This window comes from Nannospalax galili, unplaced genomic scaffold, assembly GCF_000622305.1.
Source record: "Nannospalax galili isolate Female #2095 unplaced genomic scaffold, S.galili_v1.0 scaffold29, whole genome shotgun sequence".
Lineage (NCBI taxonomy): Eukaryota > Metazoa > Chordata > Mammalia > Rodentia > Spalacidae > Nannospalax > Nannospalax galili.
The window spans coordinates 421,065-435,834 of NW_008360305.1; the positions used below are offsets into that span (position 1 = coordinate 421,065).

Genomic DNA, 14,770 nt, shown 5'->3' on the forward strand with positions numbered 1-14,770 from the left:
AGATAATGTGTTAGGAGATGTTGCAGATTTCTTATATGACAAAGAACACATACTCAGTGGATTAAAGCAACCATAGCCATTTCCTCTGCTCAGTAACTGTCACTTGGTTGGACAACATGCCCTGTCTGCATGGTATCAGTGGAGGTGACCTTCCTCACCTAGATGCCACTTTGGCGCTCTTGGTGGTTCCTCTGTAGGAGCCCTTCACAGAACTGCTGTGATTTCCTCACTGTTGAAGCTGACAGAGTCTCCCAGCACATGCTCCAGCACCACATGAGAAAGATGCCGCAGGCCTTTGAACCTGAAACCTGGGAAAGGAATTTCAAACTATTGGGTTGATGGGAGGAACGGGACTATTTAGCCAACCCGCTACAGATGGTAAGAGAAAGAAGTGCTCATAGAGGAACTCACTGATGAGTTGGCATTTGGATCAAGACCTTATGGGAGTGAAGAGTTCAAGAAAAGGATTCCACTAGCATTTACTCAATCACCCCAAATGTAGTTCATAGGATTTTAAGCATACAAGCATAAACAAGCTGCAATGTTTATCTTAGAAGCCTATATTCAACTGACAGGGTAAAATACTTAAAAGAATAATGAGACAATGTAGTAACTTCTCCAAGATGTGTAAGTATAGATGTGGAATTGTGCAGGCAAGGATCATTAAATGTGCCTGGAGAAGTCACAGAAGCCTGCTTTGCAGGTAAGGTCAGGATCAAATTTAGATGGGTAACTGTCAAATGGACAAGAAATAAAGAGAATGGTGATGAAGATAGACAAGTGATCAGGATGTGCAGAACAGAGGGCAATGCACGGGGGAAATGTCACCTGTTGAAAAAATAAAATGGCCTGAGATTGTAAGAGCCGGAGGCCATAGAGGACTATATGGAAACAGTATTGTCCGGACACCATGGGATACAAACACATATGAACCCACAGTGCTTGTGACAGCATGCACAAGACCTGTGCAAGTGCAAGCCAGACAAAAACCCAGCATGGGTGGCAGAGGTGGCCCAGAAGCCCCAGCCCTAGCTGAGGATCTATTAGCAACTGTAGGGAGAGGGAGAGTCCTTTTTCTTTAAGGGTGTGATGCCTGGTGAGTTGTCCAGCTCTGGGGGATTGATACCTCCTCAGGAGCATTTGGGGAACACGAATTTGGCTCGATGGTCCTTAAAAAATAATAGTAGTGGACATGGAATTGGTGGGAAGGTAGTGGGTGGGAGGGGAGATAAGGAAGGGGTCTGAATATGATCAAGATATGTTATATGGAACTCTCAAAGAATTAATAAAATATTTTAATGAATAGAATAAAAAAATTGAAAATAATGGAAATGGCCAAGAGGCTTTTGGGGGAGACAGTCTGAATTGAGGCTGCAAATAGAGGTTCTGGCTGGACAGCAAGGGTACAGTGTGCCTCCTGGGAATTAGGATTTCATCCAGAAGGTTAGTGAGGGATGTTCAAGTTCTACAAATATGAGGCCATTGGATTCAGTCCAGCAAATAGAATTATGTTTAAGCATCTAAAATGTGATTTTCCTCTATGTGCTCAGTTTCTTCTAGAACCCTGGAACCCAAATGAATGTTAAATTCTAGTACTATAACTTTCTCAGTGTGACCTTGGGCAAGATGCTTAATTTCTCTGTCTCAATTTCCTCCACTGTAAGATAAGAATAATTATAGTCTCTTTCCTCAATGACTTAGGGAGAATTTAAGGAAATCATTATATCTAAAGCATTTGGATAGAGGCACTTGGCCTTCAGCAACCCCTTCCTCCACGCTGTCTTTATAATTACACAGTGCTCCCATTCCTTGTGGACTTGGTGCCAAACCCACCTCTGTGCCCTGTCCTCTGGCTTAGGCACAGCTTCTGGGGGACCTGTACTGTTGACAGGGTCACCCCAGTCTTCTGGAATTCAAATTTCCCATTGTAAAGAGTCAATTAAAAATATAAATTAGAACATTTATCTATTTCTACCACATTTAACATAAACAAAGACAATGTTTTGCCCTCTAGAAAACCTTCTGGGGTAAATTCTATTCTTTCAAACACAAAGTCACTTTAAACACATCTGGTAAAACAGAAAAAGAAATACCCCCCCAAAGTCTTGTCTTCTGCTTACCCTGTTTTCTGACTATTTCTACCTCTACCCAAGTTTCATCCCACGTTTCCTCCTCTCCCCAGATCCCTGGACTCCTGCATAGTTCCCCACAATTAATGCATTTTCCTTTCTCACATCTAATTAAGGAACATCTATTAATATCTTCATTTTTTTAAAGATTCCCTCTGGCTCTGTAATGAGTTTCTAATTGACAATAGTTTAACTTGAAGCCAAACTGCTCTGTCTCAGGTGTCAGCATTTTGAATGAGAAGATATTATTTCATTTTTTTATACTTTATTTTTATTGTTTATATCTCTCCCACCCCCATTACCCCCCTCCACTTCCTTCCCTCTCCTCCCCACAGCTTATACCTCTCAACTCTACGTGCATTCTACTTCAAACCCATAGAGTCCACTTTGCCAGTGCGTCCATGTGTGTGAGATCATCTATGGGAGCATGATGACCTCTTAATGCCTGTGTCTTTGAAGAAAACTGACTCTCCCTCTCCCAGCAGCCATCAGTTACCAACAGCGCCTGGGTTAGGGGGTACTTCTTGAACCCCCCATACACACACCCATGCTGGGATTTTGTCTGGCTTGATATTGTGCCCGTCTTATGTATACAGTCAGAGCTGCTGTGAGTCCTAACAGGCAATGGCCCTGACACGTCCAGACAGCACTGTTGTGCTGTGGTCATCCATTACCTCTGGCTCTCTCAATCTTTCTTTACCCACTTCCTCAATGATATCTAGGCCTTGGGAGGAGACTGTTTGATATAGATCTCTCATGTAGACCTGAGCACTCCACTGTCTCTGACTCTCTATTGTTTCCCAGTTGTGGGTTTCTGTATCAATCACCATGTACTGTAGAAAAGAGCTACTCTGATGATGGTCGAGAGAGGCGTTACACTATGGGTATAAAGATAGGTACTTTAATAATATGTCCATTTATCAGAATAAAAGCAGTCGTTTTCCTCCTAAGGCCTACAGCTTACCCAGCCACCTTGGCTCAGTTCATGGTGCCAGACATAACTTCTGTCTTGAAGAGTAGACCTTAAATCCAATCAGAAAATGGTTGGTCACTACCATAACATTAGTGTCACGATTGTCCCAGTGTGCCTATTTTATTGGGCCAGCTGTTACTATAATTCCCAGGGTTCACAGCTGGATAAGACTGTTGATTATCCTTTCTCTCCCAGTAGTGTGCATTATACCTTCTAGCACCACAGAAGCTAGTGAAGTTTCTAGAGCAGGGGTGGCAAACAGTGGGGCAGCATAGAGGAGCCAGTATGGAGAGGGGTCATTAACACTGAAGACCCTTGAAAAACCTACAAGAAAACCTACTACTGTGAAAGCTTTCTAAAATATATACATATGCATATATTAAAAATGTTTAAATGGAATTACTCTATAACAGAAGGAGGGGGGACAATGCCTCTCCCAGTTACCATAGGCTATTAAATATAAATTAAAAAGGAAGTAAAAAGTCCAGTGTCAGACATAGGGTAACTCTTTTCAAATTGCTAGCCAGTGGGGTCCCATAGCACTCCTCGAAATATTATAGGCTGTTGCCATTGCTCTTGTTTACACACCAGATCATGATGGTAAAGATCCTATTGCTAAATAAACCACATACTTGAGTCGGAAGACATCATTTCTTACAAAAGAAAATGAACAAGTTTAAGTGAGAAAAGAGGCATTAGAAATCTATTTCAATCCAGCCATTTCAAGCAACTGTTGATCACTATACAAAACCTGCAATGGTTTGACAGTCACTGTCAGTGACCAGAATGGGCTTTGAAAGAGCATATGATCTTCCGTTCCTAGCATGCTATGCTAGTCATGATTAGTCAGGTGGCACTTTTGGTGTAGTGATGATCCTAGATCATAGTGTGCATCCAAGCTTCTTGGTTGTAGAGGGTAGTGACTTCTGTTGTTTCTTGTGTTGGCATGTGTGCACATACATGTGTGCACATACATGCAGTTTCTCAGTCTCCAATAGTGCCCCTTGATTCATGCCACATGCGGTTAGCATGGTTAGCTAGGAGCAGCTGCTTTTGTACAGTATAACGAAGAACAGTCAACAGAAGACACAATGTCACAAAGGGAAAAAGCATCAAAAGCCCGTGGTATTGGTATGGAGACTCAGAACAATGATTTCAGGCTCTCATTTTGGAATTACAGGTGCTATGTATCACTATTGTAATTTAGCATTTACTGAACACTTATTGTAAAACAAGTTCTGAGTAGAATATTAAGATGTGCCTCCTCCTTACCGGTGGGTCGACTTAAATAACACAAGGAGCAAAAGAGGAAGGCTGCTAGCTCCTGTGGGAGGAAGCAAGTACAGCCTGGCTTCTCTCATATCCGGAGTTCTTTGCGCAGGTCAGGGTCTCCTTGCATTCTCTTTACCATGTCCATGGTACGTCCATGCACTCCAACATCCCTGATAGGCACACCTAGCAGCCATACTGAGCAAGCGCATCAGAGGAAAGAGAACCAGGTTCACAGAACTGCTGGGTCTTGAAGTGCTGACAGAAGATTTCCAGGGAACACATTCTATACTGATAAATATTAGGACATACAGAACAAGCCTGATTCCAAGTAATTCCAGAAGTGACTTCCCCAATAATGACAGAATACCAACTTCACTGAAGAGTGTTCAGATAGAGACTGATTATAAGTGTGGTATTTAAGAATCTCTCAAATATTCAAAAGGTCATCATTAGATATTTAAAATTTTTTTTCTATGTTTTTATTTAAATCTCCCTTCATGTTTGATTTGTTAGCTTGAACTTGAGGTATATGTTCAAGTTGAAATGCCAAATTTATTTAATGCAAAGCCCACTGACTCATCATATTTATTATTTATATCAATAAAAAGACATTGAATACATTCTTTGCCAAAGGGCACAGCTACAAAATTTTAAAACACACGAGTCAGCAGCATTACAAAATTCCTATTTCAAAAGCAATCTCTTTGAAACAGCCCCCTCTCAAGGATCACCAGGTTAGCAAGTTATGCCGTAGACTTCGCAGTCTTTTGACTGTGACTCTCCCAAACAAATGTGAAAGGAAGTCCACAGGCAACTGGAAATGTCCATTTGAAAGTAGGGGTATAGACGTTAGCTATGAATATGTAATACTTTCCAGAAATGAAGAAACGGGTTTATATCTTTAAACACTGATTTCCTGTTTACTGTAAGACCAAGGACTTTCCCAGGGTCTGTCTGTAAATTCCTGGTGGTACTAGCACTGGTAATGGAGGTGAGAACCTGCCAGTTGAGCCGAATGAGTTTAATAAACGTCAACAACATCGAATTAGTGGCCTCTTCAGAAGTGAGAAAATTCGCATAAAAGCACATTACATCTGAAACACCCTGAAAGGTACAGGGTTCGTGTGAAATGTGAAATTGCTATCACGGGTTTTCCTTTACCTAATTCAGGCATGAACATCTTCAGAACTGTGACACATGACTGGAGAGGCAACCACGTTCAGTTTCATTTACCTATAAATGGAGTCGCACCATACCGAGCTCCACCCACTGACTTGAGATAGAATCCTATGGAGTCATTTCTTCACGCAGAACTTCTTCATCTCTCAAACCAAGAACTCTTGTTTCTCTCCTTTCAGCTTGATTACTCCTTGATTCTTCTAGAATTTGAGTCTCATCAAGACCTCTTTTCTGTTAACTCTGATCAACTCATCCCAGCTTCTTGTCTACAAAGTTACTTATTTTCCGTGGCAAGTGCTATACATGTTCTCTCTCTTTTCACAGCCTGAGGACTTCAAAGAGTGGTCTTTGTGTGGCATTTCTTCAATATCTTGCTTGCCCAGTGCTATGGCTCCACTAGAATTGTTCTATCCATACTCACTGCGACCCTGTTAATGAGTAACAGAAGACGCTGAATATCTAAGGTTTGTAGTTTATGGTGATAGCTCTTCCGGTCACTTTGGTGTGTCATACTGATCAGCAAACGACTACTGATGAAATGTGTGTGGCTTTGCTTACTGAAGCTCCAGAGTCTTTTCCTGGCTTACTTCTAGGGAAGCTGTCCTCTATGCAGCCCGTTCTGTTCACCAACCCAGGCTTTAGACCGGCTCTTCCCTGATTTGCTGTGTTTTCGTTGACCACCACTTACTGTATACTACCATGACACGTAATATGCCTTCATGTGTCTCGAAATTCTCTCTTCACTTCCATTGGCTTCTTTCGTGTGTCATTAAAAGGAAATTATCGTTGATAATTACTGAACTTATCAATGGGATGCAAATGTGTCAAGATGTTCCTGCTAATGACTTTCAACTCATGTTCCATTGAAGCTAGCCATTTAGTGGAATTACCTTAACATTTATATCATCGTATATTTTTACCATTTTGGTTTCTGTATTCAGTAGAACTTTTATACTTTTGTAATATTAAAAGTCATGTTATTACAGAGAAGTTCCAATTGTAGTACATTTTTCCTGAGTGAATAATGAATGAGTTGCCAATATGGCACTCCATCATCCCAGTCCTTTGGTGCATCTTTCTTACAAACCAAGATATTTTCTTACATAAACACAACATGACCACCAACATCAAGAATTTATGGAAACAGCACACTTTATCATTTGAGGGTACTGCAATTTCTCTGCGTTATTAACCATATATAACCTCTGGTCAGAAAATAAATCTAAATTACCACAGATTATAGTCAATAATAAGACTTACTAGAAATCATTATGGCTGGAGTCACAAAATAAAGTTAAGACAGGGTATAAAACTGATTCCACATGAGCTACTGAAATATGAATTTGTCTAAATATTTTTTTATATCAACGATTCTAGGTATGGTTCACATGTATTGATCATCCTTAAAATTTTATAGACACTATAGATTCTTTTTTAAAATTTAAACAATTTCTGAAAGATTTTATTTATATTTGTAATTGTGTGTGTATGTACGTGTGGTTGGGGGGGGTACGCATGTGAGTGAGGTGCCATTGCAGGGCAGAGGAGGGCACTGGAGTCCCTGGTGCTGGAATTAAAGGCAGTTGTGTATGGGGGATGATGACTCCTATGTGTAGGTACTGGTAACTGAACTTTGGTCCTGTGGCAAGAGCAGTGTGTGCTCTTAACCACATACTGGCATGTGGTTATACAGAGCTGACCTTCTGGCATCCGACTGTAGAGTTTTTGTTAGGTTTTGGTATCATTGTTTATTTTCTTAGATTTAAAAATTTCAAGTTTCTCATTCATCTTTCAGTTGGCTCTAATACTTCTTTGCTTGGCTAATGACTTTGAGTTTAAAATTTTTATCTTTATGCAGATTGTTATGAAGAAGATCTCAGCTGAGGAAAGTTTTGCCCTCTAGGTTGCCCAGACGTGTGGCAATACCAGAAGACATCTTTGGTTGTCACAACTTGGAGACGGGCTGCGTGAATCTGGTGAGTGGAAAGTGGAGATGCTGCTAGGCACCCTCCAACGTGAGGACAGCCAGGCCACTACAACCAAGGACTACCAGCCTGGGGCTGAGATGTCGCTCAATTGGTAGAGCACTGACCTAGCACCCGGGAAGCCCCAAGTCTGCTCCCCAGCACTTCATAAGTTGAACACAGTTGTACATATCTATAGTTGTACATACGCTAGCATTTAGGAGATGGAACGATCAGGGATGCAAGGTTTTCCTTGGATATATACAGGGTTTGACGTCAGCCTGGGATAGAGAGAGAATGAAATGGTATTTGTGCTAAACTTGAGAAATCCTGATCAAAAGCATATATTGGTTCAAACTGAAGATGTTTTAACCTTGGTTCAGTGATTTGATGACCAGAGTAAATATCCCTAAGAGCCAGCTTCGTGGGGCTGGAGAAATGGCTCAGTGGTTAAAAGCACTTGCTGTTCTTGTAGAGGGCCTGGGTTTAGTTCTTTGTACCCACATGGTAGCTAACAGCTATCCGAAATTCCAGTTCCAGGGACTCTGATGCCCTTTTCTGACCTCCATGGGAATGGCATGCATATTGTGTACTTACATACATGTAGAAAAAATACTCATACACATAAAATAAAAATATTTTTTTAAAAGGAGAGAACTTTGTAATATATTTTCCAATGAATGTTATAATCTCAAAATTATTATCATTCAGAAAATAATTTATAGTTCAAGTTCTACAAAACTCGTACTGGACAAACATAAGAAATCATAAGTGTGGTCCATGTGGGCAAGCAGGTATCTGTCTATGGCTTATTGACACTTCATAGAACACTTAGAACACCTCTTTTGGGTACAAACAAAAACGGTGTAGATACAGCTGGTGTGAGGCCAGTCCTCAACAGTGTAGAGTATTCTATCAAGGAAATTCCCACATTATATCTGCACAGGTGGCGAAAGAATGAAATAGGTGTAGATATTCAGACATTACCACTCACACTCATAAAGCTTATCAATCTGTTATTTTTCTGTAAAGGCAAAAGTGCCAAATACTAAGAACAAATATCTCCCCATGGAATGGTTACCATTAGCAACTACATCCTGTTGCTAGGCAAGTTCAGGTCAGTTCTGGGAGTAAGCAGTGTTCAGTTGCAGGAGGCATGGAGAGAATGATAAATGGCTCCCCATGACCTACGTGGCCTGCTGTGGTAGCCACTGGTTTGTTTCTGCACAGGAGAGAGGGGCAGACTTGTAAGAGGTCCCTTCTTGATGGCACTTATCCACACTTTCAAATGTTAACAGGCTTTGAGGACATCAGAAAAGCTGTTTATTAGGGGCCTTTGTTAGATGAAACTGAACTTGAATTTTAAACAGTAATAAAACAGTTTTCATTTATCATAGAACTTAGATGTATTTTTTAAAATATGGAAGTTTGTGAATACAGCATGAATATTGTCTTTGCCGTCCCTTCCATGACCTCCCCACTCCCTTTGATTCCTTGTCCTTTTCTTTAACATTGCTAATACATATGCATCATATATGTTTATGAACACACACACATATCACATATATATTATATAGTGCACTTGCGGGCACACTGTTTTAAAATAAAATGAAAGTCTATGTCAGAACATAATTTATATTTTCAAATTACTCCCCTCCTATATGAAATCTAGATGCTTAAAGAGCAGAGGACTAAAATTATTAGGATGGAATCAATGTTTTTACATTGGGGGGGGAGTGTTGATATTATACCACCTTTACTTGGCTAGCCAAGTCCATCAATTCATTAGAATATGGTTAGGTTGTTTAATAATATATAATTCTGAGGAAGCATGGTCCCTTCCTCCGTGAATTAGTCCTTGACTGTCCCAGGTAGCTGATCCTTCTTTTATTTTCCAATGTCGTTTACCTCTAATGCAAATACTCTGTGTGTGTGTATGTGTGTGTGTGTGTGTGTGTCTGGGGTGTGTGTGTGTGTGTGTGTGTGTGTGTGTGTGTGTGTCTGGGGTGTGTGTGTGTGTACACAATTTAAAATCTCCAAATTTTTGGAAACTTTCTAATTTTAAATATTTTAACTTGTGATTCATGGACTAGAAACAGACTATATCAAACTTAGAGTTAAGTTTGACCATCAGATATATTAGTGAATAGATAACTAAAGGTTGAAGAGATTGAACATGATTATTTCTTGTAGCAAGAATCGTTAGAAAAAAAAACCCTTTTAAATATCTTCAGTGGGGTTGGAGAGATGACTCAGTGGATAAGAGTACCATCTGCTCTTACAGAGGACCTGGGTTTGGTTCCACACCTATATGACATTTAACAATCATCCATAATTTCAATTCTCAGGGATCTGATTCCCTCTTCTGACCTCCACGGGCATTGCACAAAATGGGTGCACTTACGTACATGCAGGCAATATACTCATACACATAAAATAAAATAACAAGAGGCTGGAGAGATGACTCAGTGGTTAAGAACACTGGTTGTTCTTGCAGAAGACCCGGGTTTGAATCCCAGCACCCACATGGCAGCAAATAACTGTCCGTAACTCCAGTACTAGGAGACCCGACTGCCTCTTCTGACCTCTGTGGGCATTCCATGACATGAGTGCACTTACCTACATGCAAGCAATACATGCATACACATAAAATAAAAATAATAAATAAAATTAAAAGCTAAATAAAATAAAATAACAAATAAAATATTTTAAAGTAATGTATTTTCAGTGTTAATCAATACCTTAGGAGGGAGGGAGAGACCTCTGAGACCCTCTGCTTGGACTAGGCATGAAGAGGTCAGAAGGCAGCACTGCTCTGAGGAGCTCCAAAGCACCACCCTGTGATTCCACTCTGGATCATCTTTCCGTTAAACATTATTAATGTATGATTCACACGTTAGTCATTACTCCTTTCTTTCCTTGGAGTAAAGATTCTTTTTAAAATATTTGAGTTTATTTTTGATTGACACTAGTAACTGTAATATTTGTAGTTTCATTTTAATGTTTTGATACATTTATGAATTGTTAAATGATCAAGTCAGGATAACTTGATATTCATCAACTGTGAATTTATCATTTCTTTGTAGAAACAACCTTTGAAGTCTCTGTCTTCTGACCATTTTGAAATATACAGTACATTGTCATTAACTGTAGTTACCTTACTCTGCCAAAAAGAAAAAAAAAAACACCAGAACTTATTCCCTCAGCCTAACTTTATCCTTGTACCCATTGTCCAAACTTTGCTGACCACCGGTGTTCACGTGCACCGATCTATGTCTTGGCAAATGTGCATAGTGTTGAAATGCAGATGGGAGTGTTGCCATCACTTTGATACGCCTGCTTCCCTTTCTTTAGATACAAATGCAGTAGTGAGAAATCTGTGTCATACAGTAATCTCTCTGTGGAGTATTCAAGGAACCTTCAAATTGTTTTCCATAATGGCTCCACCAGTTTACACTCCTACAAAAGTGCAAGGGTTTCCTTTCTGCACATCCTTGTTCACACTGGTTATCTCCAAATTTTTTTAAATTTGTTTTTGTTGAATTTTTGTGTATTTCATACAGAATATCTCAAACAATCTTAATCATCTTTATATACCCTGTCCCCACTGACACCCTTCCATAGCCCCCCAACTGGAACCCATTTATCCTGTCATTTGTGTTAAGGCCCACTGTGTTAAGTCAGTGCCCCCAGTCATTCCCCAGTGCAAGTTCATCCACTGAGGTTTAAAAAGCCACCTAGAGCCCTTGTTTTAGAAAGATCAGTTCTTCACCTAGCAGTAATTGCTTGCCAATATTTCTTCAGCTAAGATTGGGGTCTGCGGTTCATCTTCCCATTCTATGCTGGGTTTTTGTCTGCCTGAGTTCGCATAGGACTTGTGTATGCTGACACCATTGCCATAGAATCATCTGAGAAGAGTCCCAGGAGCTTGTAGGACTCTGTTTCTATATGGCCATGCACCTCCTTCCTGGGTCTTACAGTCTTTCTTTCCACCCCCTCTTCCGTGATGGTCCCTGAGCCTTGGGTGGGTGAAGTTTAATATAAGAGTCCTGTCCAAGGACCAGCATTCTGTAGACTCTTAATCTGTATGTTTTGACCCCTTGTGGCCCCGTGTGTTCCTGGCCTTTTGTTGCATGAGGAGCTTCATTAGAATTGAGAGATTCATCAGTGTCCTCTTCTTTACCCCTGTTCTATGTTCCACGCATCTTAGGTGTAGAGGTTGCATTGGAGATGTGTCAACGAGGCCTGGACAATTCGTAGACAATGTCTGTGTGTGACCAGTTGGGGTACTTGGTAACACTCTCTGACTGGTGCAAAATAAGCTTCTTTGATGAGTGGTGGCTGGGATATTTGTCTGTAAATATAAGGATAAACATTTTGCACATAGTAAGAAATTACATTAGTCTAGAGGTGTGATAGTCTTGGGGTTTTCTCTAAGATCTATGATCTCTCTAGCCATGTGTATTTGGTTACATTTACAGTACCACACTTGAGTTTCCTCCCTTTGAGTGGGCTTTTATTCCAATTAGGTAGCTGTTGATTGCCCCAAGTTAAAAGTGCCACTACTGCACCCATGCCATATGCTGTGCAGGGTTGAACCATCCATTGATGTTTTCCCTTGGCACCTTGATAGTGCTCTCCAGAGACATAAGAGCCGCCTTCAGGGGAAGTGGTTTCAGGTCACTTTCATCTCTATTGCTCCAAATCCTGTGTCCAAAGTATGTCCTGTCTTCAGCAGTAGGGTTTTACCTTCAAGTTCTGGGAGTCCATCAAGGGCTGTGGCAAGAGCCTGAATAATTTTGGGAGTCTCTTAGACCACTCTGGTCAACAACTCATGGAAAGTTTCTCCTGTTTAGCACTGTTTCTTGATATGTAGTCTTTTGCTACACATGTGGACTCATGTAGAGATATTGTTATGTGTAATTTGTTAGTAGGTTTTTGGACTAATATGATTCCATCTGATTTTTAAAAATTAGCTAGACACTATTAATCTCCCCTATCTCTCTCCCTGTCTAACCCTTCTGCCATGGTTTCCCCATTTAAAGTGTTCCCATTTCCCCGTTTCTCCCTTGATAATACCAGTTTCCTATGGTCCTACTTCTCTTGAGCTCCTTCTTTCCCTTTATCCCCAAGGTTCCTAGTTTAACTCTCCCTCCCTCCTCCCATTTAAATCTCCAATTTTCCCACTGTTATAATCAGATTGAAATGCTATCTCACTGTTCTTGAGTTGCATTTTTCTAATGATAAATGTGCAAGTTTGCACATATTATCCATTTGTCTGCCTTCATTTGAGAAATGTTTATTTACGTCTTTCATCTATTTTATTTAAAACGTTTTAATTTTGATTTTAAGTGTATGAGTATTTTGCCTGCATGTATGTAAGTGTGCCTGTGTTGTACCATGCCTGTAGAGGCCAGAAGAGGGTGTTGAATCCCCTGCAGCTGGAGTCTACAGGTGGTTAGCTGCCATATGTGTGCTGGATCTGAATCCAGGTGCTCCGAGAGAGCAGCCAGCCAGAGCTCTTAACTGAGAAGGTGTCTCTTCAACCCCAGAGTTTTATTTTTTAAAAGGCAGCCTGGGAAGATCTAAATAGAATCTAGATTAATTAATCCCATTGTACATTCTCCTTCTTTGTGATATGTCCATTACAAGGCTACAGAATATCTTGCTCTCTTTTATACACACAGACCTGAACCCTAACCTAGACATCCCAGGCATCATTAACTGAGAAATCCAGGAGATGCAGGGAGAAGGGCATACCTAGGGTTTCCTTTAATTGGGTCATAATCATTTTCGGATAAGAGCACTGCAGTGTCTCCCTGAAGCTACTCTTATTTCCTGCTCCATTCCTTATAAGCCAGGCAGACATATCCCCTGGCAATGCAGCAGTGATCATGTCTAACCTTAGTTTAAAATCCTTTAATGACCACCCATTGCTGTAGGATGAAATACAAATTGCTTAATTCATCTTACAAAATTTGGCCTTCAAGATCAGACTTTCGCCTGTCTTGTGTCACCTTATCCACTCCGCCTTCGTTCACTCTAGTTCTCAAGTTCACCCTGCTCACTCCTGTCTTGCTGCTTACTTCTAGGCGAGAGATGGACATCATGATAAGAGCTCCAATCAGGGCAAGTATCAGGAAGCAGGAGTGCAGAAGACGAGAGATGGATGATGCTAGAAGAAGTTGAGGAAAGTACTAGAAAACAGGTAACACTGGCCAGATTCTTAGGAGTAACGCACTCAACCAATACTAACATTTTTATTCATGAGTCACCGACCTGGAAAAAATATGCATTTCCAACTTTCTTTCTCCGTATCATGAGCAATGGTTTATGGCAGTTGTAAATAGTTTTATACAGTCATCATGCATTTAACAAATACTCAACAGGACCTCTTAATCCACCAGAGTTCATTCTAGTCTCTGGTACATATGAACAATAAAGCAATGGCCTTACATGGCTATCATTCTAGGGTATATTTATATAATAAACAAATAGATACACAGTAATGTCAAGGGGTGAAAATGTTATGAAGTCAAGCAAAGCAGGGCAGTCGAAGAAATAAAATAGAGTGAGTGAAGGAATGTTTTAGATGCGAGGTCTGATAGGAAGCACAGAGCCATGAAGCCGCCTGGGGAGGGTTTGAGACTGAGAACCTTCAGCTTTTCTGAGCTTGGACTTAAAGAGCAAGGACAGGATAAAGCGCAAGTGACATACTGAGGATGGAGATGTGGCTGGCACCAGATTTTTGAAGGTCGGGTAGTTTCTTGTTAAGACTTTGATTTTATTCTAAGGATGATGCAGAGCCAGAGGAGGATTTTAGGGAGGAATGAGTTTATTTGACACATCTGTGAAATCAGTTCAGAGATGGCCATCCTACTATGAGAACTGTGATGGGTCTGTGTGTGGCTCCTTGGCTTTTCTAGCTACACTCTCAGTTTGTATGTATTGCCCTGGTATTGTTAGTGACACACCCCTTTCACTCTGGGTGCTGTAATGGACTAGAAATCACATGTTCACTCTGAGGAGCATTCAAGGTTCCTCTTTCCCTCAATAATGATCATTTTTCTACTACACTGTGCCATGTATCTTAATCTCTTTGGCACTAAAATTTTAGGCTGCTATTTCTCTCTCTCTCTCTCTCTCTCTCTCTCTCTCTCTCTCTCTCTGTGTGTGTGTGTGTGTGTGTTTTTAACTAGACAATGTGAAATTGTAAAATAAGATTGACTGTGGCTAATCTGTACAGGATACAC

At 40.5% G+C, this 14,770-nt stretch overlaps 1 long non-coding RNA gene across 1 annotated transcript in view; it reads left to right on the forward strand.

Annotated features, from left to right (window-relative positions):
* LOC115068661 overlaps positions 1 to 13,712 on the forward strand; it is a 58,509-nt gene extending 44,797 nt beyond the window's left edge. Inside the window, exons 2-3 of the long non-coding RNA XR_003847988.1 lie at positions 7,412 to 7,529; positions 13,610 to 13,712. This is a non-coding gene — a long non-coding RNA (uncharacterized LOC115068661). The remainder of the gene's footprint in view (positions 1 to 7,411; positions 7,530 to 13,609) is intronic.
* Positions 13,713 to 14,770: the final 1,058 nt, after the last annotated feature.